Below are 25,518 nucleotides of genomic sequence, written 5' to 3'. Positions count from 1 at the left end.
GACACAAAAAGGAAAGGAACAGAAGTCCTGGACATCTTTTTTTCTGTCTCTCAAGAGACTGTAACTATCTTTTTCAGTCAGGGAAACTTATTGTGAGAAACCAGTCACTCACTCCAAGATAACTCTCTGTATTCTCTTCTAGTTCCAAAAACTGGAATTGATTCTATTACTTAAGTAAGGTATAAAACACACACGTGCATGCGCGCACGCACACACACACACACACACACATTCGCTGCCCTCCCCCCATCTTGTTGTGGTTTCCTGTCACCAAGCAACAATGATATGATGCCAAAAATATCAGTTGCCCAGTTTAACTCAGTTCCCTCATTGATCTGCCATATTACTTACTGAGTGCCTGCCAAGTGTATCCTGATGTGTAAACAGACATGACCCACACCCTTAAGGATCTAACTATCCTGACCTTCACTAATCTTATTCCTAAAACCAGGCCACACTTCTAAAGCTAGATCTGGTTTCCAAAACAGAGCCCGGGACAGAGTAGGACAACCACAGACTGCATCTAAATAAGCCACGGCAAAACTGTTAGTGATCAGCCCTGGCCACAATCTACTAATGAAATGCATCAGGGCACCACGCGATGAAATCTGCAAATAAAGGTGGTTTCCTCTAAGCCACCAAATAGTGGCCGATCCTGCCCACAACACGGTCCTGGCTGGAATGGCATGGCAGCCCCTCAGAGACCATGGCATGGCAGCCCCTCAGAGACCCAGACCCCACAGTAACATTAGTGTGAACAGCGGTTCCCACAATCTGCCCCGACTTCTGCCTGACCGTGAGCACCTAACCAGGCTAAAATCTTACCAGAAGTTTTCTGAAGTTCACCAGCACACTGAACAGCAAACAGTGGTGACATTTCTCCAGCCACACAAGCCACGTTTAGGATCTTGATGCCTATTTGCAGCTATAATGCTTAATTTTAACATTTAACTATAATATTTTAAAAAAGAGGAAGCCAGTTTTTTCCCCCCATATTCAAGTCTATTAAAACTTTCATCAAGCTGAGCTCTATTACAAGACTCATTGTACACAGAAGAGACACTGCTAATAGAATCATCTTGATTAAGAATTTGTAAAGAGGGGCGCCTGGATGGCGCAGTCGGTTAAGCGTCCGACTTCAGCCAGGTCACGATCTCACCGTCCGTGAGTTCGAGCCCCGCGTCGGGCTCTGGGCTGATGGCTCAGAGCCTGGAGCCTGTTTCCGATTCTGTGTCTCCCTCTCTCTTTGCCCCTCCCCTGCTCGTGCTCTGTCTCTCTCAAAAATAAACATTAAAGGGGCACCTGGGTGGTGCAGTCGGTTAAGCGTCCGACTTCAGCCAGGTCACGATCTCGCGGTCCGTGAGTTCGAGCCCCGCGTCGGGCTCTGGGCTGATGGCTCAGAGCCTGGAGCCTGTTTCCGATTCTGTGTCTCCCTCTCTCTCTGCCCCTCCCCCGTTCATGCTCTGTCTCTCTCTGTTCCAAAAATAAATAAACGTTGAAGAATTTGTAAAGAACATCAGAAAAACGTAATCAGAATATGTGGAAATTATGCGATCAGATAATCAGCAAAACCTTCTGATGCAGATTAATTTATTGTTCACATTGATAACTCTAATTATGTCTGTGAATTGGAAGATCCCTTTTCGTTATATGAAAACACACTAAGTCTCCTTATTTATGTTAAACTGGGAGAAGATAAGATACCTTTTACTTTTCCCAACAGAATAAAAAATATAATAATCCTATATTAATCATGGAGAGTGCATATATAAGGAAATGTCATCTTGGTAACCGAGAAAGGGACATTAGTCCCAATGATTCTCTAATGGGTGTTTGAAAGAGGTCCAAAGCTGTCTGATATTTCAAACCAACGGGTATGTGTCAAGGATGAAGCAAGGCTCGTTTAGGGCCATTTTCTAAGTAGCCTGTTTTAAAGTCCAGGAATAACCACACCTTCCTCTAAAGATAACAACTTAGGTAAAAATTACCCATGGTCCTTTCCACAGAGCAATCTGAAAGGTTTTCTAAGGACCAGATGAATACTTTAGGGTTAATAATTCAGACAATAGCTTTACTTGGATTGGCTGAACTAATACAAGCCTGAATTCATTTCAACATTCCTCTGCTTCACTTTCCCCAAGATAATTCTGAAGGCAGCACAATATCTTCATATTTTAGACAAGAGATTCCCAGGCTGTAGGAGCCACTGCCACGGGTAAACTGCAGGATGATTTGAGGTAGTATAAGGATTGAACCTAAAATAACACAGAATCTCCCAGCAGGAAAAGTGACTATCTCTCCCTTCCCTTCTCTTCCCTTCCCTCCCCTCCCCTCCCCTCGCCTCTGCCTCTGCCTTGCCTTCCCCTCCCTTCTCTCCCCTCCCCTCCCCTTCTCTCTCTCTCTCTCTCTTTCTCTGTCTCTCTCTGTCTCCCACTGTCTCTCTCAATAAAGCAAGGGCAGGACTTTGACTCAGGGGTTTGGGGAAAACACTGGCATCTACTTAGGATTGAATGACACTATTTGGTTTTCATTTTTTACCTTTTATTGGATGTCTCTACTATTTCTGGCACCTAGAGTTTTCCATTTAAGGTAGTGATTTAGGGGCACCTGGGTGGCTCAGTCGGTTGTGTCTGACTTCAGCTCAGGTCATGATCTCACGGTTTGTGGGTTTGAGCCCCATGTCAGGCTCTGTGCTGACAGCTCAAAGCCTGGAGCCTGCTTCAGATTCTGTGTCTCCCTCTCTCTGCCCCTCCCCCGCTCACGTTCTGTCTCACTCTATCAAAAATAAATGAATGTAAAAAAAAAAAAAAAAGGTAGTGATTTAATGTTTTCTTTTTAAGTACATTTATTTGTGACCAAAAAAGTGAAAAGCATTAAATAATACAGGTGGAATATATTCATGGCACAAAGCATGAATGACTGATACTTGGGAAATACCATAGTGTAGGGATTAATGATATAAATAATGATATATTCAAACTTGATCCTCTGGCCTGTGAATTATAAGGTAAAAAGATTTCTTCATGGGCTCCTGTATAGGGAAAAAGAAATGCTCCTTCTGTTTTGTTTTGTTTATTTAAAAATGTAGCCAATTGAAAAGTGTTTTAAACCCATGTGATCCTCTGGAAGCCAGAAAGTCAAGTGCACTATCTTGAATTCCATTATATATTCCTTCCCTCTCTACTTAAAAGATCCCAATATTTTAATTACTAAGAGTTTAAAATGAGGATGCCATTCCTTTTCCATATGACACCAACCAAAATGTATTTACAACCAGGCATATGGCTCCTCCAACATTTTAACATTCTGCCCGATACATGTAGCATCCCCAAAATGGCTGTTTTCTTGATATGGCTCCAGTAAATGACTTTTTGCTTAAATCAGAGCCACTTACACACAATGGCTTTTAAAAAATCTGCTTGAGGGGCCCCTGGGTAGCTCAGTCAGTTAAGCATCTGACTTCGGCTCAAGTCATGATCTTGTTGCTCACGAGTTCAAGCCCCGTGTCAGGCTCTGTGCTGGCAGCTCAGAGCCTGGAGCCTGCTTCAGATTCTGTGTCTCCCTCTCTCTCTCTCTGCCACTTTCCTGCTCTCTCTCTCTCTCTCTCTCTCAAAAATAAATTTTAAAAAACATTAAAAATTTTTTAAATAAAAAATCTGCTTGAATATTGCTATGGTCTGAATGTTTGTGTCCCCCAATACTCATAAAATCCTAACCCCCAAAAATGATGAGATTAGGAGGTGGAACCTTTGGGAGGTGCCTGGCTCAGGAGGCTGGAGCCTTAATGGATGGGATTAGTGCCTTATAAAAGAGGCTCCAGAGAGCTCCCTAGACCCTTCTACCATGGGAGGACACAAGCAGATGTATGCGATCCAGAAGAGGGCCTTCACCCCACGAAGCAGGCACCCTGATCTCAGACTCTCAGCCTCCAGAACTGTGAGAAGTACGTGTCTGTTGTTTATAAGCCACATTTATAAACATGCCATAAGTCTGTGGTATTTTGTTATCACCCAAATGGATGAAGACAAATATAAAAGCAAATGAGCCTCCCTTATTTATCTTTTTCTTCATATGATTTTCCCTCACCTGGGCTCCAGGGGAATTTCCTCCCTATGTTCATGTAGCTTAGTGTGACTCCCTTGAGTGAATTACAGAATGTAGTCAGGAAGCCACTCCCTATTCTTCACCCCACTCCAGTTTAATGGGCATTTTGGAATAAAATGAGGAAGGACAGACAATACTGCTCTGTGATACTGGTTTAGCTAGCCACAGGGTTCGGCCAAGCTCCTAAAGGCGAGTTCACTGTCTGTGCCTAATGTGGCTTCCTGAACAATAAACTTTAATTGTCCCATTGAATCCCACATATTATCATCTCTGCTGGAACCCAACTAGAAAAGAAGAAGAAATGACCCTGTATGTAATGTGAAGGAAAATGGTTAACAATGAAATTAATGATGATTGCAAATCCCTTCAAGATGCACAGAGCCAGTAATCCCTCCAAGAACAGATAATACAATCTGATTGCTTCTGAATGTCAAATGTACCTGCAAGAAATAGCTATGTAAATTTCCAGGGCAGGCTCTGTATGAAGAGTCCAAAGCTAATTTTTAAAATCTAAGTCATTGTTCCCATCCCTCTCAATTTTGTCAAATTAGACCTTTACTTCTCTCGTTTTTTAAATGACTACACACTCACACCTCTGAGGCAGTTCTTCAAACAGGATCATGGGGCCAGGTATGTGTGTGCAAAACCTCAGGTCTGTGAAACCTTGGCATGTTACTTAACCTTTTTGTCCCTTAGTTACATCATTTACGAATGGGATTAACAGTGCCCTACCTCATAGGTTTGTTGAAAACTGTACTCATGGCTAGTGCCATGTCAATGTTAGATGTTATGAGTCATAGTCATATGTGACCTTTACATGACTTCTTCAACGCACTGACATGGGTATCACCACATGCCCGTTTTAGGATAAGGAGACTGATTTCAGAGGGCCGTAACAAGGGCAATGTTTCAGAGTCTATCAGCCAAGAAATAGCATCATTTCTATCCTTTGCCCCGCCTGAAGCAAACTGAAGATTAAAAGCAAAAGCACCTACAGCAGATGACTGAAGGGGCACTGAAAACACATACAGAAACTTCTTTCTAATGACTGTCATCATGTTTTAAAGTGTTGATAATTTATTCTGACATTCCACAGTACATATGAATAGAACACTTTTACAGACTAAGATAAGGGGAATCAACCAATAAACAGTCACCAGTTATTATGTTTGCTATTGGCTGGCTCAAACCACTCTCTCCTTACGTGTGACTGCTTGTCCATAGGGTTTTTATTAGTCTTGACAACAGTGAGGAAGAGTAAGTGGGCATGACTGAGCTATAGCCTATTTGTGTCATGTGTCTTACTCCCTGATAGTTTCACAGGAAATGGAGCAATACCATTGTCCCAAAGAGCAACAAGTGATGTCACAGACCCACCTACACAAAAGTCTTACCCCCACCTGGGTAATCAAATATATGCGTGAAATGTCATTCTAGTTCCCACATGCTGCTAAGATCTGGCACAATACATGGCACATAGTAGTTGATCAATATTTGTTGAATGACATGAAGTAAGTGTGCTTATTTGACATTATTTCCTCTAGTAAAGGGGGCCAGAATGAAGCACATTCAGGAAGTCTATATTCTGATGAACATCAGCCCACTGAAGACCCCGTGGCTTATTCGGACACCACGCCAACAAAATTCACCTGTTTGTGTGTAACTCCAACATGTCAAAAGTTCTGGCCAAGGCATTATTATTACCATCCCAAATGTGGCACAACTGCTAATGATTACTCCATATCCATTCTCTTCTCCGTCAGTAAGACAACCTCAAGTGTGCTCAACGAAAGACTACATTTTCAGGCTGTCTTGCAGGTAGGTGTGACTATGTACGTGAGTGCTGGCCAACAAAGCACAAATGAAAGTGCCATAAGGAACTTCCAGGAAGACTGCAGAATTTGAGGGGGCTGCCTCTCAACTGAGAAGGCTCCTTTCTTCTCACTACTTCCCTTTTGCTGCACATCTGGGCTGTGGACACGAGGGCCTGAACTAACCTGGCCCCGAGGGACCCTGAAAAGGGAGCCACATGGCTAGAATGGTAGGACACAAAGGTAGGAATCTGGGCTCCTGATCACTGCAGGACACGTTAGCGTGTCTAACTGAATTTGTCTGCTGTGAACTTTCCATCTTAAGTCATTGCTATTTTACATTTCCTGTTATAAACAGTCAAAATGAATCCTAACTGCGACACCAAATAGGGCTCCACAGAACACACTTTTAGAAATCCCTTACCTTATATCTTTCCAGACTTCTCGACACCATCAACCCTATTTTGAAAAATTTTCTTTTACAAAGAAAAGGAGGCATTGCTTTATTTTACATAAAAAGAAACAGCAACCTACAGTATATATGAACTAACTTGGATTTGAATTTAAGAAAGAAAGAGAGAAAGAAAGAAAGAAAGAAAGAAAGAAAGAAAGAAAGAAAGAAAGAAAAAGCAAGCAACCTACTTTGCTATTCCCCAACAATAATGAACACCCACTTACCTAAACACCCATTTTGCTTGTGGGGCTTTAGTTGATTATCTGATCATTTCCTAATAAAGAGCAGAGAGTCAAATATCGGGAAGTGAAACTACCAGATGAATTCCATCCGTGCACAGGTACCTCCCTTACTGTATCACTTAGCAAATGAAAACATATCTGGCTCCCCATCTTAACTGTTCCTCATGGCCCCTCTTTAAACATGCAATTATAAAGAAATTTATTTGTGTAGGCTTCTTCCTCGGGGAAATCCAGAAATCAAATTGCTTCGCCAACAAGGCCAGGAAAACAAATCATTTGTGTTGTGGCTGAGCCATAAGGCTCACATCATAAACACAAGCAGAGGCTGCACAGCTTTGCTCTCACAAAGCCATTTGGGAGAAGATTTTTATGGCAGCAGCTGAAATGTTTCTACCAAAACAACACCTACACTTTGCTAGAGTTATTTTCAGAAGAGTAGGTTTCCCCTACTGCTGTTTAAATTGTTGAAATGTTTAGTTAAAAGCGTCGGTTTGCAGGAGTCTGAGGCTGCAGCCCCAAGAGGGAACTTAGCTGCCACTTTGTGGCTGGGTAACCTAGGGCAGATGACTTAACCTCACTGACCTCAGGTCCTCCACAGAAAGTGGGAATCTGTGGACCCTAGAGAGTCGTCCAGTAATGATGAGGTAATACATGCTTAGCACAGTGGCTACCTGATGAGTGCTCCAAAAATTAAAGCTGTATTCTTTCTTATCAAATTTGATGTAAATTCCTTGAATACCTTGGGGAATTTTATTAATGTGGGTAAAGACCCACATTAATAAAAGAAAGGATAAGAACCACATGATCCTCTCAATAGATGCAGAGAAAGCATTTGACAAAATACAGCATCCTTTCTTGATAAAAACACTCAACAAAGTAGGGATAGAAAGATCATACCTCAAGATCATAAAGGCCATATATAAAAGACCCACAGCTAATATCATCCTCAATGGGGAAAAACAGAGCTTTTGCCCTAAGGTCAGGAACACGACAGGGATGTCCACTCTCACCGCTGTTATTCAACATGGTATTGGAAGTCCTAGCCTCAGCAACCAGACAACACAAACAAATAAAAGGCATCCAAATTGGTAACGAGGAAGTCAAACATTTACTCTTCACAAATGACATGATATTCTATGTGGAAAACCCAAAAGACTCCACCAAAAAACTGCTAGAACTGATCCATGAATTCAGCAAAGTCGCAGGATATAAAATCAATGTACAGAAATCGGTTGCATTTCTATATATGAATAATGAAACAACGGGAAGAGAAATCAAGGAATAAATCCCATTTACAATTGCACTAAAAACCATAAAAACCAAGGAATAAAGCTGACCAAAGAGGTGAAAAATCTATACACTGAAAACTATAGAAAGCTTATGAAAGAAATTGAAGAAGACACAAAAAAATGGAAAAACATTCCATGCTTATGGATTGGAAGAACAAATATTGTTAAAATGTTAATGCTACCCAAAGCAATCTACATATTCAATGCAATCCCTATTAAAAGAACACCAGCATTCTTCACAGAGCTAGAACAAACAATCCTAAAATTTGCATGGAACCAGAAAAGACCCCAAATAACCAAAGCAATTCTGAAAAAGAAAACCAAAGCTGGAGGCATCACAATCTGGGACTTCAAGATGCATTACAAAGCTGTAATCATCAAGACAGTATGGTACTGGCACAAAAACAGACACTCAGATCAATGGAACAGAATAGAGAACCCAGAAATGGACCCACAAACATATGGCCGACTAATCTTTGACAAAGCAGAGAAGAATACCCAATGGAAAAAAGACAGTGTCTTCAGCAAATGGTGTTGGGAAAACTGGACAATGACATGCAGAAAAATGAACCTGGACCACTTTCTTACACCATCCACAAAAATAAACTCAAAACAGATGAAAGACCTAAACTTAAGACAGGAAGCCATCAAAATCCTAGAGGAGAAAATAGGCAACAACTTATTTGACCTCAGCTGCAGCAAATTCTTACTTGACATGTCTCTGGAGGCAAGGGAAACAAAAGAAAAAATGAACTATTGGGATCTCATCAAGATAAAAAGCTTCTGCACAGTGAAGGAAACAATCAGCAAAACTAAAAGGCAACTGATGGAATGGAAGAAGATATTTGCAAATGACATATCAGATAGAGGGTTAGTATCCAAAATCTAGAAAGAACTTATCAAACTCAAAACCCAAAAATAAATAATCCAGTGAAGAAATGGGCAAAAGACATAAAAAGACACTTTTCCAAAGAAGACATCCTGATGGTTAACAGGCACATGAAAAAAATGCTCAACATCACTCATCATCAGGGAAATACAAATCAAAACCACAATGAGATATCACCTTCACCTGTCAGCATGGCTAAAATTAACAACTCAGGCAATAACAGATGTTGGCGAGGATGTGGAGAAAGAGAAACCCTTTTGCATTGCTGGTGGGAATGCAAACTGGTACAGCCACCCTAGAAAATGGTATAAAGTTTCCTCAAAAAATTTAAAGTAGATCTACCCTATGACCCAGCAATAGCACTGCCTAGAATTTACCCAAGGGATGCAGGAGTGCTGATGCATAGGGGCACTTGTACCCCAATGTTTCTAGCAGCACTTTCAACAATAGCCAAATTATGGAAAGAGCCTAAATGTCCATCAACTGATGAATGGATAAAGAAACTGTGGTTTATATACACAATGGAATACTACTTGGCAATGAGAAAGAATGAAATATGGCCTTTTGTAGTAACGTGGATGGAACTGGAGAATGTTATGCTAAGTGAAATAAGTCATACAGAGAAAGACAGATACCATATGTTTTCACTCTTATGTGGATCCTGAGAAACTTAACAGAAGACCATGGGGAGCGGAAGGGGAAAAAAAAGTTAGAGAGGGAGGGAGCCAAACCATAAGAGACTCTTAAAAACTGAGAATAAACTGAGGGTTGATGGGGGGTGGGAGGGAGGGAAAGGTGGGTGATGGGCACTGAGGAGGGCACCTGCTGGGATGAGCACTGGGTGTTGTATGGAAACCAATTTTACAATAAATTTCATATATAAAAAAAATTAAAAATAGAATTACCCTACGACCCAGAAATTGCACTACTAGGTATTTATCCAGAGGATACAGGAGTGCTGATTCGAAGAGGCACATGAACCCCAATGTTTATAGCAGCACTACTGACAACAAGCAAAGTATGGAAAGAGCCCAAATATCCACCAACTGATGAATGGATACAGAAGATATGGCGTGTGTGTGTGTATGTGTGTGTGTGTATATATATATATATATAGAATATTACTCAGTGATAAAAAAAAGAATGAAGTCTTGCTGTTTACAATAACGTGGCTGGAACTAGAGTGTATTATGCTAAGTGAAATAAGTCAGAAAAAGACAAATACCATGTTATTTCACTCACATGTGGAATTTAAGATACAACACAGATGAACATAATGGACGTAAAAATAATATAATAACAGAGAGGGAGACAAATCATAAGAGACTCTTAAATACAGAGAACAAAATGAGGGTTGCTGGTGGGTGTTAGTAGGGAAGGGCTAAAGGGGTCAGGAGTATTAAGGAGGAAACGTGTTGGGATGAGCACTGGGTATTGTATGTAGGTGGCGAATCACTAAATTCTACTCCTGAAATTATTATTAAACTATATGTTAACTAACTTGGATTTAAATTAAAAAAATAAAAGTATGTGACAGTAGGAAAGAAAGAAAGAAAGAAAGAAAGAAAGAAAGAAAGAAAGAAAGAAAGAAAGAAAGAAAGAAAGAAAGAAAGAAAGAAAAGAAAAAGATTTAAGGACCTACACATAAGCCATGGTTTAAAATCTTACCACCATTAATATAAAAGTCTAATGGTGGTAACTGTGTGTATGTAGAAGCCATAGAACACTATTATCCACAGACCACTTACCTAGCTCGTCGGGACCCTCTAGGATAGAGTCACAGCAAGGAAGTCACTCAAAACTCTGAATAGCTAAACTACACATCGTAAAGTCCATTTACTGGCTATATTTAACTTATTAATAATGATAAGATTGAGCGTTCACCACGCCCCGGGCACCGGGCAACACACTCATTGTGGATTAATTATTTCTCTTTCACAATTACACACCCGGAGATGTGCCATAGACACTGCAATGTGATAACAAGATCCGCACTTTAAGACTAAAGAGCTGATTTCCCCGCTGCTGCCAATCCTGCAGGCACAACACAGACAACAGCCCTCAGCTGAAGAAAGCTGTTCCATCCAAGCTCAAGCACTACTCTGAGCTACTCTGGGGTCTAAGGCTTCTGTTGAGATGGCCTTGCAACTCAACTTCTCCCTCTTCCCCAGTCCCAGATCCTTCCTTTCTCCTTCTTAGGTGTCGATCTAAGGAGAAAGCATAAGGACTTTATTTTTTCTCTCTCTCTTTTTTAGGCAGGCTCCACGCCCAACGTAGGGCTTGAACTCACGACTCTAAGATCAAGAGTTGCATGGTCTGCTGACAGAGCCAGCCAAGTGCCCCAGCACAGGGACTTTAATTACTTTCATTCTTCAGATGAAAAAAAAAAGTGAGTCTCAGAGAGGTTGAGAAACTTGCCCAGAGTTACACAGCCTTGGTATTTGAACCCAAGCATTCTGATGCCATGAGCCCAGGCTATAAATCATTCTGCTCTACTGGTCGCTGGAGTCTGTATTTCTTTGTCCTCACAGTAGACCTCAATAAGTGATTTAGAATGAGAGAGTTGTGACAGAAAACAACCTCCATGAACTTCTCAAAGACAACCAGGTAACACAAGCTACTTTACATTTTTCAAACCAAGGGATGGGTTTCAGAGTGACAGAATGGCTGACAGGCCACAGAGGGAACAGAGAGGCAGCCTGGACATCAGCAACCGTGGGGTGCTGCTAGCTTGTGTAGGCCGGAGGGATAAGGGAAGGAAGTGGGGTTTTGAAAGCCAGGAGACTGGGCCCAACTGGCCAAGACTAGAACAGCAGCATAGGTTGCTGTGGAAGAGCCGGAGGGCAGTTTGGTGGGGGCAGAAGCTGGGCAAGAGACACACAGCTGTTCCTAGAGATACCAAATAAACAGAGAGAAACAAGGAGAGATACCCTTCTGTCTCCCCTTGCACACCAGGCAGCCAGGGAGCTCGGGAAACATGGTGCCCTGTAGCATGGAGAACAGGAGATGGTCAAGGAGTAGATCTAAGAACAACTCTTGTGTTTGAGCAGCCCGAAAATACAGCCTAAACATCAACTGGCAATGAGGTAGTATAGAGAAACACTCTGAAAATAAAATACAAAGCAGATCTGTCAAAACCTACTTTCATGGCAGGCCCACGACCTACATCCTCAGCAGCCCCCAAGCAAACAATAACAGCAATAATGACTCACTTACACGGCCCTTTACAAGGCGCACTGCTTAATTACTGCACAGTTCAATCACTGTGGTCTGAAAAAAATGATGCTGAGAAGTTTCAGTGATTCTGTTCAGTAAATCTGGGGAATAGATACAACATTCTGAAAGCATTTCCATCATAAAAATAGCAAGTTTACTGGACAATGCTTAAATGGGTAGAATTTCATGATCAAGATTTTACTTACGTAGAATGAATTGTTCCCCGCCACTGTGAGCTAAATTAGGTGTTAATGTAGCTCTATTCTGGAAGGCTAGATATGCCTTCACGATTTTATCTGCTGTCTGACAAAGTAGGAGCCAGAACACAAATTCTTTCCTCTCTTCTCAGAAGTCCTCTGCTGACTTCTGTCTGATGCAGCAGAAATTCTTGGGGGGAGGGAGGGAGGCGGAAGAGAGAAAAACTCCTAAAATGAAAACACATTACCAGGAATCTCCAAGACTCTTTGGCAGCACAGATAGTAACACAGGAGTGATACAAAGATTAGCATGGACCCTGTGCAAACTTGTGAAGCATTCCATATTTTGCTCTTCTTTTCTAATGTTCACAGGTGGGAAACAGGCTCTGATAAGTGAAATGACTTATCCAATCGAGGGCCCCTTCCCACTTCAAATTTTTCTTCCATCTCCAACTTTTCCTCCAAAAACATGGATCCCTAGTCACAACAGTCAGCAACCACTCAGGGTTTAAGTATCCACTTTGCCCTTCTGAAGACCTCTAACATCTATTTTAAAAATTATTTATGCTCTCGTCCCTCCTGAAGGAATGTTATTTGTTCAAAAATATTGTGAAGAAATGTTGGTCCCTTCCAACCCCATTTTGCCTTGCCCCTCCCCCCCCAATAAAAAAAGTTACTTTGAAGTAATTAAAACCCAAATAGCTTGAGGGAGGATCTGGGTTCAAGGCTCAGCTTTTCTTCTAGGTAGCTGTGTGGATTTAGTTTGGTCAATTAACCTCTCTGGGCCTCTGTTTCCTCATTTCCAACATGATGCAACCTGAAGGAGCTAATAATGTCCACAATCCTTTCAGCCCTAAAATGATTCCACAGAAAGATAATAAAAGTCCTGTGCAGAACCAGATGAACTCTCACTTGACATGGCCTGGACGTCTGCTGGGGAGACTGCTTATCAAAATTAAAAGTACAATCTGTGGCCATGGCATTGAGAAACAATCTGACCTCATTCCTTGCTCTCAGTTGACTGTGATCTCACCCAGCAATTCTCAAGTTGGGTTCTCAGGTAGTCTGATTGCCAAAAGAGCGTGATTATTCTCCCTTCCTGTATCTACACCTTCTACCATGTAACCTTGTAGTGCCCTCTCACTCTGGGACCGGTCATGTGACCTTTTCTGGTCAACAAGATATCAGCAAACATCATACAAGCAAATGCTTGAAAAGTGCATATACTACTGGGCTATTTCTCATTCTTGCTCCTTTGTCATGGCCAGGAGAACATGCTAGGTCTAGTGTGCTTGATGATGAGAGACCTATGTAGCAGAGATGAGTCATCTGAGTCTCCCTAAAGCCATCCTAGATCAGTCAACAGCCAGCTGAGCCTCCAGACATGGGAGCAAAGACAGCTAATATCAGAGGAGCTACATGCCCAACCCACAGCTGACCACAGACGTGTGAGATTAGCTGAACCCCCAACTTGTAAGCTAAATGCATTTTTACTATTGTGTTCTACTGAGGTTTTATATTTTGTAGTTCCTTGTTACACAGCATTATTGTGGCAGTAGATAACTGATACACATTCTTTGGATACCAGATGGAATGGAATGACTGTTTCCAGATCAAAGGTTCTTCAGTGATGAAACAAGTCTGGGATACACTGCGTACCTAAAATTTATAGTAGCGGTTCATAACACGCAATTAATGCCTTTAAGGCTCTAAGTGGTCCCACAGTAAATAAATGTATTTAACTTTGTCTAATTCATGTTTTCCCCAACGTATTTTACCACAAGTGTGATGTGCTAAGAAAATCCCCCCAGTCTCAGATCCCACATCTGGATTGAGCTTCTATCCACCCTTCTTGCTAGTTATTAGGCCACATATTTTATGGTCTCTTCCAAGACAGTTAACGAACACTTCAAAAACAAAACAATAAACAAAACAAGAACCTAAAGGCACTTTGAAATCATGAAAGCTTTTATTGTTTATATCCAAAGTCTAATGAGAAATGAGGGGAATGTTCCAAAAATATCTGAAACCCATATATCCTTAGTCTAATATCAACTTTCTCATGATTCAAACTTTAACAAAAGCCTAATGCTGACCTGCCATTGAACATTCTTCAGAGGCTCCCCTACCATGGTTCACAAGCCTTTGATAATCTCTTCCTCCCCTCTATCGCTTTTCTTTCTTACCCCTACTCTCAGGTGTACATACTATCCATGAACTACTTTCAATTCCATCACATGGGCCATGAGCCAGTGCTCTGAAAGTCTCCAGAATTTGGTGTTATTTGATGTGAACTTGAACTGTGCAGCTTTGAAATAATATGCTATAATAGCAATCATATGGTCTCTCATTAATTTGAATTAATGTTAAATCCACACAAAACATTAACATTCTTGGAGATTTATCATTTCGAAGCTGGCTGGACCTAGGGAACGCTAAACTCTGTTTACAGAGTGGCCACAGGGTGGCGCCACATTAGCTGATAACCAGAAATACCCACCATCTTTTGTCAGGATTATTCTTGAATTATGAGAGTTCTGAATTTGCAAAGACTTCAGAAACACAACCCTCACATAAAACATGACCTCTAGAAGGTGGAGTTTCTTCTGCTAGAGACTCCTCCTTATCTCTTCACCACACCCTAGGCCAAACACACAGAATTAATCCAGCTAACTTCAATTCATCCTTCATGCATCAATGGAGACAGCACTTCTGCCTGGAAATTTTCGCCGAAACACCCAAGAACAGATGGCAAGACACTACCGTAATAGAATTTACGTGATAATATACAAATGCCTATCACTGGATCTAGATTGCTTCATGGAAAAGATCCTAGCTTATTCCATCTTAGGTCCAGAGCCCAATATAATGCCAATGAATATCGCATGGGCTCATGTGTGGATGCATGAGTGGAGAAATGAACAAGCAGGATGGGCCACTGAATACAAAAGGCTGATTTTTGCTGTATCCTCTCTCATCCTCTCCTCTGCCCAACATCAAGGAAAGATAATTACAAACACTAGGCAATAGCTGAGGAAAGAAGGTAAAAAAGAACGTTGATAACCATCATCAGCTGGATAAGACTGATCACTATGAATCTAGAATTAATATAGACCCACATTGTTTGAAGTGAAGGCATTTGTCAAAATATAAATAATCAGAAGAAAAAAAAAAAGTAGGATGCAGTAGTGCCTTTCTCTTCCTACTCACAGAACATCTGAAGATGTAACTTTCACTTTTTGAAGATAAACAGTTTATTAACCCATTTGTTGAAAGTGAAGGACTCATTCCAAGAACTGCACTATATAATGAATGTGACTTCTCTGATGTAGCAAACGAAGATGCAGGAGAGAGCTTTCATTGGGTCAGATTTCCTGCTTCCCATCACAAAACTCTCCAGATATTTTGTTTCTCATTCACTTTCACCTTGGACACCAAGTTCATGAGCTTTGTTACTCCATGAGTTGTCCTCTTCGATAGGGGCAGAAATTAATGCAGACACAGATAAGAAACTTTGAAGTCAATAAAAAAGTCTTGTCTCTGATGATTCTTCTCACATGGCTTTCTACTCCAGACCAAATACCCACTATTCCTCTGGCACTTTTAGGCAGAGCTTGGAAAATAGCTCTGCCATTGATTTAAACATCCTGCCAACTGACACCATTCAGTAATCTTAGGGAATGTCACATGGATGATCTTTTGGCTGTGTGTGTATACAGCCTTGTTCTCTGGGCTTTCATTTTATTTGAACTTTCTTTTGACTCCTTATAGACCCTATATTTGAAAACAAGGGATGTACAGTATTGTCACGAGCTAGAAATATCCAAAACAATTTTCCATGGATTGTTTTAACCCTCAAGTTAGGCAAAGTCATAATCTGTTGTTGCTGTTTATCAAGTTCCTTTGTGCTATTTTCCCTACTGTCTGAACTCTTAAATAGTCCCACCTAAAAATATAAATAAGAACCTGGCCATTTAGTTCTGTCATAAACTGAATCAATGGTGGCAATAAGGAACACCCTAGTGGATTCTCCCAAATCTCAACATTAAAGATGTGTTAACAGCCCAGCTTCTTGGAGCAGCTCTGTCCTTTGGAAGCCTGTTAAATTTTCAAGAATTCATTTCTGCCTCCTACACCCTGTTTTTCTGCATGCATTCTTTCAAAAGACATCTGCATCCCCTGGGAAGAGATGAAAGTGATATCAAATAAAACAAAAAGGGAACTTCAGAGGCACTTTTCAAGCAAGTGCTCCCAAATAAAGAGTCATTTCGTTACTTTATTCTTCCCTTTCTCTCTTTAACCGCCCCCTAACTTTAAACCACTCAAGGTTTTTTTTTTTACTCTCTCTCTTTTTTTAATAAAAAGCACCAACCAGGTAACCAAATCCAGATCCCCTTTGCAGAAGGGAGGTCAGGCAGCTGCTTCCCAGAGACCACGAACCATTGCCACCAGGACTTCCACAAGGCACAACCAAATCCACCCTGAGCTTCTTGCCAATGCTGTTCCTTAATTGGCCATGAATACGGTCAGCCCCAGCAATTTCTGCGCCCTGTATAGCATAATCTCCTAAAACATCAGCAGAGCATTTAAGGGCCAACTTTTTAAATAGCATCCAATTAATAATTGTAGTAATAATGAAAGAAATGCCAAACTGCCATGTGACTTCTGAAGCCTAAAGTGGAAGCTCAGCTAAATGAAGCAAAACTATTCTTCTACACCCCTCCCCCCTTCACTTTTCAAAAAGCCCATCTAGCAGAGGAAATTTCTGAAACTAGATAATGCAAAACGTTAAGATTTCCTATTTATGGTTCCATGCACTTGGTCAACATTTATTGATATCCCTGGATATAGAGATAAAAGTGACTGACAACCAATCTCAAGATTCAAAAACAGAAGCTGCTAGCAGAATTTGTTCATTCACTTAACAAAGGATTACTGGGTACCAAGCACTGAGGACGCCACAGTGAACAATATGGACAGAAATCCCTATTCCCATGCAACTTCCATTCTGGGGTAGACCAACAATACCCAAATAAGTACACAGTCTGGACGCCAGGAGATACTGAAGCCTACAGAGGAAAGAGGCAAAAGTAGAGAAAGGGGACCAGAGTCCCCATTAAACAGGAGGGTAAAGGAAGGGCCCTACCATTACAACCCTACCATTAAACAGGAGGGTAACGGAAGGGCCCGGCAAAGATTTGAAGGAAGTAAGGGAACATGTCTTACAGACCTACAGATACGGAGAAGAGCTTCCCAGGCAAAGGGAGAGCACAGAGGTCCTGTGGGAGATGTGTCTGGGGGTGTGTGAGGAACGGCAGCTGGCAAGGGTGGCCAGCATGGAGTGGATAAGGGACAGTAGTAATGGATGATGTCACAGATAAAATGGAAGGGGTCATGCCAGGCCTTGAAGGCCATTATAAGGGCTGTAGCCTATGCTTCGAATGACGTAGGAAGCCACTGTAGGCTAGAAGCAGAGCAACGGGACCTGACTTCTATTAAGAGGATCACTTACTTGGGTTGCGGTCTTGAGAATGGACTGCAGGTGGGCAAGGACATAAGCAAGGAGACCAGCTTGGAGTCTACGGCACAATCCAGGTGAAGGAGGATGATGATGGCACCAGAGGTAGTGACGAAGGGAACAGAATCGGATTATATTTGAGATATGTTTTGAATTCAGAACAATTTACTGATGAACTGGATTTCAGTATTTGAAGGTAAAGTTTTATATTTTCTGAGTTAAAATGCCCAAAGCCCAAATCTGTGTTCACTGCGTTTATTCACTCCAACAGGTCTGATGATGCACTAATTGCTATCTCCAGTCTTTATCTTTCAACTGACCCACAGTTACCTGCCCCAGCTTCCAGGACACTGCATTCCTCTGGTCCACTCAACCTCAGCATGACCATCTACTCCCAGCCGTGGTCTTGGTTCCATTCATTCAGGGTTGGCGTCCCTTTGTTTCTTTCCTCTTTTGTCTTCCCCACTGTGAATCCAGATATGAAACTCTACCAGTTCTTCCTCTGACCCTGTTTTGTGCACTTCCCTCCCTCTCAGTTCCTATTGCCAGCCCTCGGGTGCCAACCAACCCCTACGATCTCGCAGGTAGCCTTGCTGGTTCCAAGCTCTCTCTCACCAAAACCACCCTGCTGGCTGTCGTCAAAATAATATTCCGAAAGTACGGGTTTTATGATGTGACTTACCCTGACTACAAGGGTTCAATCCCTGCACCCTGGCCTCTAAGGGTGGCTATAGATCTTGCCATACTCCTCTGTTCTCTGATCTCTGGGCCCTACCAACAGGAATTCGACTGCCTCTGGAGTGTGAAGAGACATTCTTGCTCATTCTTACACTTTTTAAAAAAAATTTTTTTGAAGGGGGGGGTGCAGAGAAAGGGAGACACAGAATCCGGAACAGGCTCCAGGCTCTGAGCTCTTAGCACACAGCATGACGTGGGGCTCGAACTCACAAACCGCGAGATCATGACCCGAGCCAAAGTCAGACACTTAACCAACTGAGCCACCCAGACACCCCTCCTTCTTGCACTTTTAACTTTCATATGTGCGCTTTCCCAGCCAATAATGCCCTTTCTCTCCCTTTTCTGTGCAGCGTTTCTTAAATCTTCTCGTCCGTGGACACTAGCTCAAATTCTGCCCCCTCTATAAAAATGCCCCTAACTAATCCAGCCCCCATCCAGGTCCTATCACAACCCTTTTATTAAGACCTCATGTCTCAGATACATGCCCTATCTCCTGGCTAGGAGTAAACTTCAAGGTCATACACCAACTTGTATCTGTTTTCACACCTCTATTGATACATATACATAGTGTTCAATGTGTATTTACTGAATTCAATTATTCGAGTGAAATAAATTAGCTGAGACAATATTCTCCTACTCTTTATCTCAATCTCTGAACATGGGGAATTGAAAAGCCCTAGAATTCAAAGGACAGAATCTTTGACTAAAAGTGTCTGTTATTTCTTACTCTCTGTTTTTCTTCTGCCATGTTGATCATTCCACCAACTTGTTCTTAGATACTGTGCCCCCGAAGAACTGGACGAGAAGTTACGGCTGGGGTTATCTTGTGGAGATTACGCTCATAGGCACATCATATCCCAAGTGATAATCTCACCGATCTCTGACTTATAATCAAACAAGATCCTGGCTTCATGGAAGAGTAAACAGGAATGGAATGAGCAGTTCTGGTCCCAGTCACAAAATATGGCCATCACTGAGCTCTCTGGGTATAGAACTAGGGCCACGTGGTGGCAGAAGCAAAAAGAAAATGAAGTTGGCGTGTAATCAGACACGTAGGGTCTATTTCTGGGCAGGAATTCCTGCTGCATCTCAGAAACTACCATGTAGCCTCCACCAGTATGTTCTTAATGACAGGGCTTCACTGACTCATAAATCACTACTGCAGGGGGACTCCCTGAGAAATTACATCCTTTTAGTCCCCAAAACAGGCTACTCTTAACTTCTCTCATCAAGATAAAGATTCTCTCCCTTTTTAATCCTTACTTCTTCAAGGTAACCACCTCCCATTTTTAATGCATGCAAACAACAAATAACTTGCCAGGACCTAATGTGAGCCATGTGCAGCCACTGTGGCCCTGAGGAAGACAGACACATTCCTTTACCTTCTGGCATCTACGGTGGGAGGCAGATGGTGATCAAGTAGCCACACAGGCATAAAATCACAAACTAGAATTAGTGCAACGAAGGAAACAGAGATGGAACAGAGGATGAGACTTAATCCAAAGGGTTCCACGCTCCCCTGAGGAAGTGATACTTGAGCTGAGATCTGAAGAGTAAACTAAACGTTAAATGACAGATGGGAGGAAAGAAGAGAGACTTCTTGTCACGGGGACATGGAAGGACACCAGGGCAGGAGGGAGAGTGGTGTACTGGAATAACTTCAAAAAAAAAGAAAAAAGGTGGAGGGGGGGCAAAGCAGGGAGAGAATGGCTCAAGAAGTTAGAAGGCAGAGGTAGGTCAAGTAAAGCTTTGTGGAACATGGAAAGAAATCTCTAGCCTCAGAGAAATGAGCAGTCCCCAAGACTTCCTTCAAATCCTCGGTGTCCAATGGGACACCTAGGTGGCTCAGTAAGTTAAGCATCTGACTTTGGCTCAGGTCATGATCTCACCATTCGTGAGTTCGAGCCCTGTGTCAGGCTCTGTGCTGACAGCTCAGCCTAGAGCCTCCTTCGGATTCTGTCTCCCTGTCTCTCTGCCCCTCCCCCACTCATGCTCTGTCTCTCTCTTTTTCTCAAAAATGAATAAACGTTAAAAAATAAAATAAAATAATTCTTGGTGTCCAAATGTTCTCTACTCACCTGCCACTGCCTACTCTGACCACAGTTCCTTAGTGAAAACCCACCCCCCACCCCCAGTCCCTCAAAGAAAAGACTTAGTAACATAAGGCCATTGGCCCTCTCAGATGACTGGACCACTAACAACCAATATGAATGTTTTCTTGGAGCATGTGAACTTTAGAGCATTTGAACTTGGGAGTTCTTAAGACACAGATGACACTACAGCCAAATGATGATAAACATGGAACTAAAAAGTTTCCATGAATAGTGAGAGTGGAGGGACATGTTAGTCATGTTGAACTATGTGAAAAACAAAAACAAACAAACAAACAAAAACCCTGAGTGTAAATTGTCACTCTTCCCATTTACAGGTCAAGTCTATTTCCCCTCTCCAGGAAGCTGGCCCCATGACTGCTTTGACCAATAGAATGCAGTGGGAGCAGTCAGCTGGGATTTCTGCGTCCTGGCCTTAAGGGCCCTGGCAATTTCTGCTTTTGCACATTTGTAACGCTCCTTCCTCAGAGTCAGCCTCCATGCTGTGGGAAGCCCAAGCCCCACTGGCTGGCGCTACACAGAAGAGAACTGAGGTACTCCAGTTGGCATGCTGGCTGAACTCCCATCCTAGAGCCAACATCCTCTGCCTGCCCTGGGAGAGAGTCACCCTGAGGATTCCAGTTCATCTGAGCCCTTGGATAACTGCAGCCCCAGCCAATACCACACAAAGCAGAAGAACTGCTCAGGAGAGCCCATTCAGCCCAGACTTCTGAGGGATACCAAACAGCGGTTGTTGTTTGAAGCCAGTAAGTTCAGGCGTAATTGTTACAAAGCAAGAGATAACTAAAACAGATATACAGCAAGGTAGTGAGTAAGAGTAAGAAAGAGTAAAGCAGATATACAAAGAAAAGCAGAGACACAGCCCCTGTCTGACAGGGAGATCAAGCTTCATTCTGGACCTTCCCACCTGCATTCCTGACACTTCACTGGACTTTGTTCCTCTCTTTGTAATTCATGAAGCTCAATTTCTTGACAATAAAATGACCTTTAACATAACCAGTTTAAAGGATTTCTATCCACAAAGGTTTCTACCCTCACACCCATGTATTTTAGTCACCATTTTGCTCATGCTCTGCAAAGGAATTCTTGTTGATCTGTGTCTGACTTAGTAAGCAGCACTCAGAAATTCATTGTGTAGAACTGGTAAGTCTTCACCAACTACCTGCCTTAGGGTATCAAGATTACTTATTCCTAAAATTTTAGAGACTAGAATAATTAGAAGGAATAAGGTTCAAGTATCTCTTACGGTAAATAAAGGTGTCAGATATGTTCTACTGAACAGGTGACTGTAGACTACAGATGGTAATATAATCATTAGTAATTGAAAAGGTAATCCACGATATTTCCAAATAACCCATCATATTTCCATATTTCAGGTAATTCTAAAGCGATGCAAGGAGAGTCTACAGTGATAAGTTTGGTGTAAGTGCCTACAACTCTGAGTAAAGGCACACACTGAGAGAAGGTATCAATGGGTCTGTCCCCTGACTCCGAGACACTCGCAAATTAAAAACACTCATTGCTCTGTATTTAAAACATGTGCTCCTTGAGGTTTAGCAATATGTTAAGGTTCTTAAAGTCATTATTTTTGTTTTGTTTTGCCTTCATTCCTTATGTTTTTAAAGCGTATGTGCTATTATTTTAAGTGATGAGTGGTAAGGATTAGATAACTATTCTGTCCCTTGGCCTCGAGTCTAGGCACCTCTCCAAAGGCCACCAGCACTTGGCCAAATAATCCTATGCGTCACTGATTCTCCGACCCACCAGGAAATTCCACACCTCTTTTCATACCATTCCTCCCCTTCTCTCCCTGGTAAGCCCACTATCATCCTTTAAGACCCAGCTCAATGTCACCTGCTCTATGAAGCATTATCCAACACTCACCAACCTCTCTGCCTTTTCCTGCCTGACTCAGCTGCACCCTCATTTAGGTACACACAATCTTCTGATATGCCTATAATACTTAAAATAGTTATCATAATTATTTGGTTGAACTTCTATTTTTCCAACTACATTGTGATTTCCTTGAAAGCGGTGATCAAATACTATTCATTATTAACTCCATGGTGCTTAGCAAAGTGCCTAAATCACAAGGGGCCCTATGTAAATATGTACGGAGTGAGTGCTTTCTGCCATTATAGTGCCTTATTCTAAGCAGCCTGAAATGCCTTTCACACGAGGTTTTTTAAAAACTCTCCAGAAAATGGATTATAACCCATTAGAGGGATAAGAAATATAAGGAATTAAGAGGGAAAGATGTACTTATCTAAAATTAGAATACATGAGAGAATTCTGAAATTTCCAGATGGATAGATCCATTTCACCCTTCTGTTTGTGTGAATTACATATTATTCCACCTTATAGAGTCAAATACATTATAATTAACTGCACACATGGTCATAATAAAGTAGAACTTCTGATTTTCAATTCGCTACTCAAACAGAGCTACCCATAGAGCAGACAAAAAAAAAAAGATGATTAATTACAACCTAAGGCACCCCTCCAAAAATGTCTTCTTTAATAAGTACCCCTTCTCTTGTTAATGCATCCTACATGCTGAGTGTCCTTAGGGCTCAAGTACAATTTACACTTCATTATGTTATATCTTCATAACATCTCTGGCTGTTTCATCTCATCCAATTCTGTCTAGAGAGCAAAGTCTTCAAAGATGGTATCTCAGTCAGGGTCCTAGCTGGAAACAGATGGAACACTCACAGGACACAACTGATGGTGTTTAATAAGGGATTATTTGAGGGTGGGGTGGAGGGAAGACAACCAGGGAATATGAAGTGCCCTAAGCCTGAAGGGGTATGAGGACAGAGCTATAGGGACCCAGAGAAAGTAGAGGAACTATAGGAGAGGGCCATCTGACGGACCGTGGCTTCCAGAAGGGCCATAGAGACAGCCATCAGCCCAATGGCAAGAAGAGACCTGGAGGAATGAACAGGCCAACCTCATGGTCCCCACCCTCCAATCTCCCGCAACAGCCGCCAGCTGCATGAATGCGACCAGAAGCCAGAGGGCAGGGTAACCCACCAAGGCAGCACATGACATTCCCCCTGAGGGACAACAGCAGGCCAGAGAAAATGTAGAGTGGACCTGGAAGGGCAAACAGACTAAAGCCAACACAGCCAGAATCCTCATCGGTACTTACTTCTCAGCCCCATCCTTCCCAGACTACAGCACTAGGAGTATAGATGGAAAGAACAAAGAGCGAAGACATGGTGTTTGATAGAATCACATGGCATGCGCAAACGCTCCACTTACATCCATTCCCATTTCTTTCTGGGCCTGCAGGAGTCACCTCTCTACATTCCGTTTGTGTTAGTCCCCAAGCACATCAAAGAGACCTTACAGCAGGAAGTGGCTGGGAGTTAAGACCTCCAGGAATAACCCGCAGAGTGTGACATAAGAATTGGTAAATAAATAGCCCAGATCCTCCCCCCCGCCCCCTCCAGAGGACTACTGTGAAGCATATTCTACAGTCTCCAGCAAACAGCAGTCTTCTTAGTTGCCTTCAGTGGAATCAGCCTGTCAGCACATCCGACACTGGCTGCATTTCCTTCCTTATCTCACTGCCCCACTCTCCCACTCCTGCCTCCAGGGACTACCTCCGGAGACTGCTACTTGGGCTCCAATCCCTGTCTCAGGCCAGCTTTGGGAGAAGCACCTAAGACAATGCGTGAGTCATAACCCACCCCTCTTGGAACAGACTCGCCACAAAGAACGTGTAAGAGTTATGCGCATGTGCATGTGTGTGATACAGACTCTGCCTACTTTACTCTGCACCAAAGAAAAAAACATACTGAACTTGAAGTAAAAAATATGACTTGCAAGTCTCCGACTTGGCTTTGAACTAGCTCTGTGAACCTCGGAAATAACCACCTTCCCAGGCCTCCAATATCCTCATCTGTCAAATGAACTCAGATAAAGTCCTTTAAGTTTCTTGTCCAATTTTAAAGTTTGCTAAGGATTTGCAGCAGTAAAAGGGATATAAATAATGAGGCCCATTACTTGAATGGACACTAAATTCCATTCTTTGGAGTATTTTCACAAAAAGCCAAAGGAATTTTGCATCATCATAAAGAAAATAACTTTCAGAAACTAAGAATTTAATCTATCAACCAAGTGGCTATTAGATACCTATTTTAAATCAAATTTCCTAGATTTGACAGCATACGTATAATCAATTATTTTCAAACTCATAAATCATGTATAAATGTCTATTATAGGATACACCTACAAAAACACCAAGACTGGAAATTTTTTATAAAGTAATACCTCAGAAAATAAATAGGGACTGGCTTTGTAGTTCTGCTCCTGCTGTAACTTCATGTGTCTCCTCGGGCAAATCATTTCACTTCCTCATTCCCTACACCCAGCGGCACCTCCACGAGAGGGAGACAGACCGAGGGCATTCCACACACAATAATCAACTGTTGAATTAAGAAATGGCTCTCAGCTTTAGTTTTATTAAACAGAAAAACAGGAATGGGATGGCTGTGCTATCTATATCATCTTGACAATGTCTTCTTGCCCCCACATTCCCTCTTGAAACGAAACAGAATATAGTGACCTAAAATTCTGTGGCTCCGAATGATTGGATCCCTCTCTTGAGAGCTATTGCCTCAGCCCAGCATGTCCATCCTAGAGCAGAGCTTACCTAATCAGTGGCAGAAGTCACTGGATCCTGAACTTTCACAAACTGATTATCAAACAAAAACAAAACAAAACAAAACAAAAATTCAGTGCTGGACATGCGGTGCCATGGAATGAATGAGGCCCATGCTCCTAGCCTCCATATTTAAAATAATGGCAAAAGTCATTCCAACCACCAGTCATGAGCAAGGCCATTCTGACTGGTGACCAAGACCTCATCTCAGAACTATCTGGAAACATAGGACAAGCAAACAAAAAGCTTGTGGAAGGAATGGGGGAGGAAGCAGAGG

The 25,518-nt window shown here is 42.1% G+C and overlaps 1 protein-coding gene across 12 annotated transcripts in view; it reads right to left on the bottom strand.

The window, feature by feature from the left end:
• PLCB4 (phospholipase C beta 4) overlaps positions 1 to 25,518 on the bottom strand; it is a 424,518-nt gene that overhangs the window by 318,373 nt on the left and 80,627 nt on the right. The window contains exon 1 of one of the 12 annotated variants that reach the window (XM_045445290.1): positions 25,146 to 25,274. The exons of the other annotated variants lie outside the window; for them this stretch is intronic. The gene's annotated coding sequence lies outside the window, so the exon portion shown is untranslated. Of the gene's footprint in view, positions 1 to 25,145; positions 25,275 to 25,518 lie in introns of those variants that run through there. 12 annotated transcript variants of the gene reach the window in all.

The sequence above is a fragment of the Leopardus geoffroyi genome, chromosome A3, assembly GCF_018350155.1.
Source record: "Leopardus geoffroyi isolate Oge1 chromosome A3, O.geoffroyi_Oge1_pat1.0, whole genome shotgun sequence".
Lineage (NCBI taxonomy): Eukaryota > Metazoa > Chordata > Mammalia > Carnivora > Felidae > Leopardus > Leopardus geoffroyi.
This window is presented reverse-complemented; position numbering and strand designations above follow the sequence as displayed.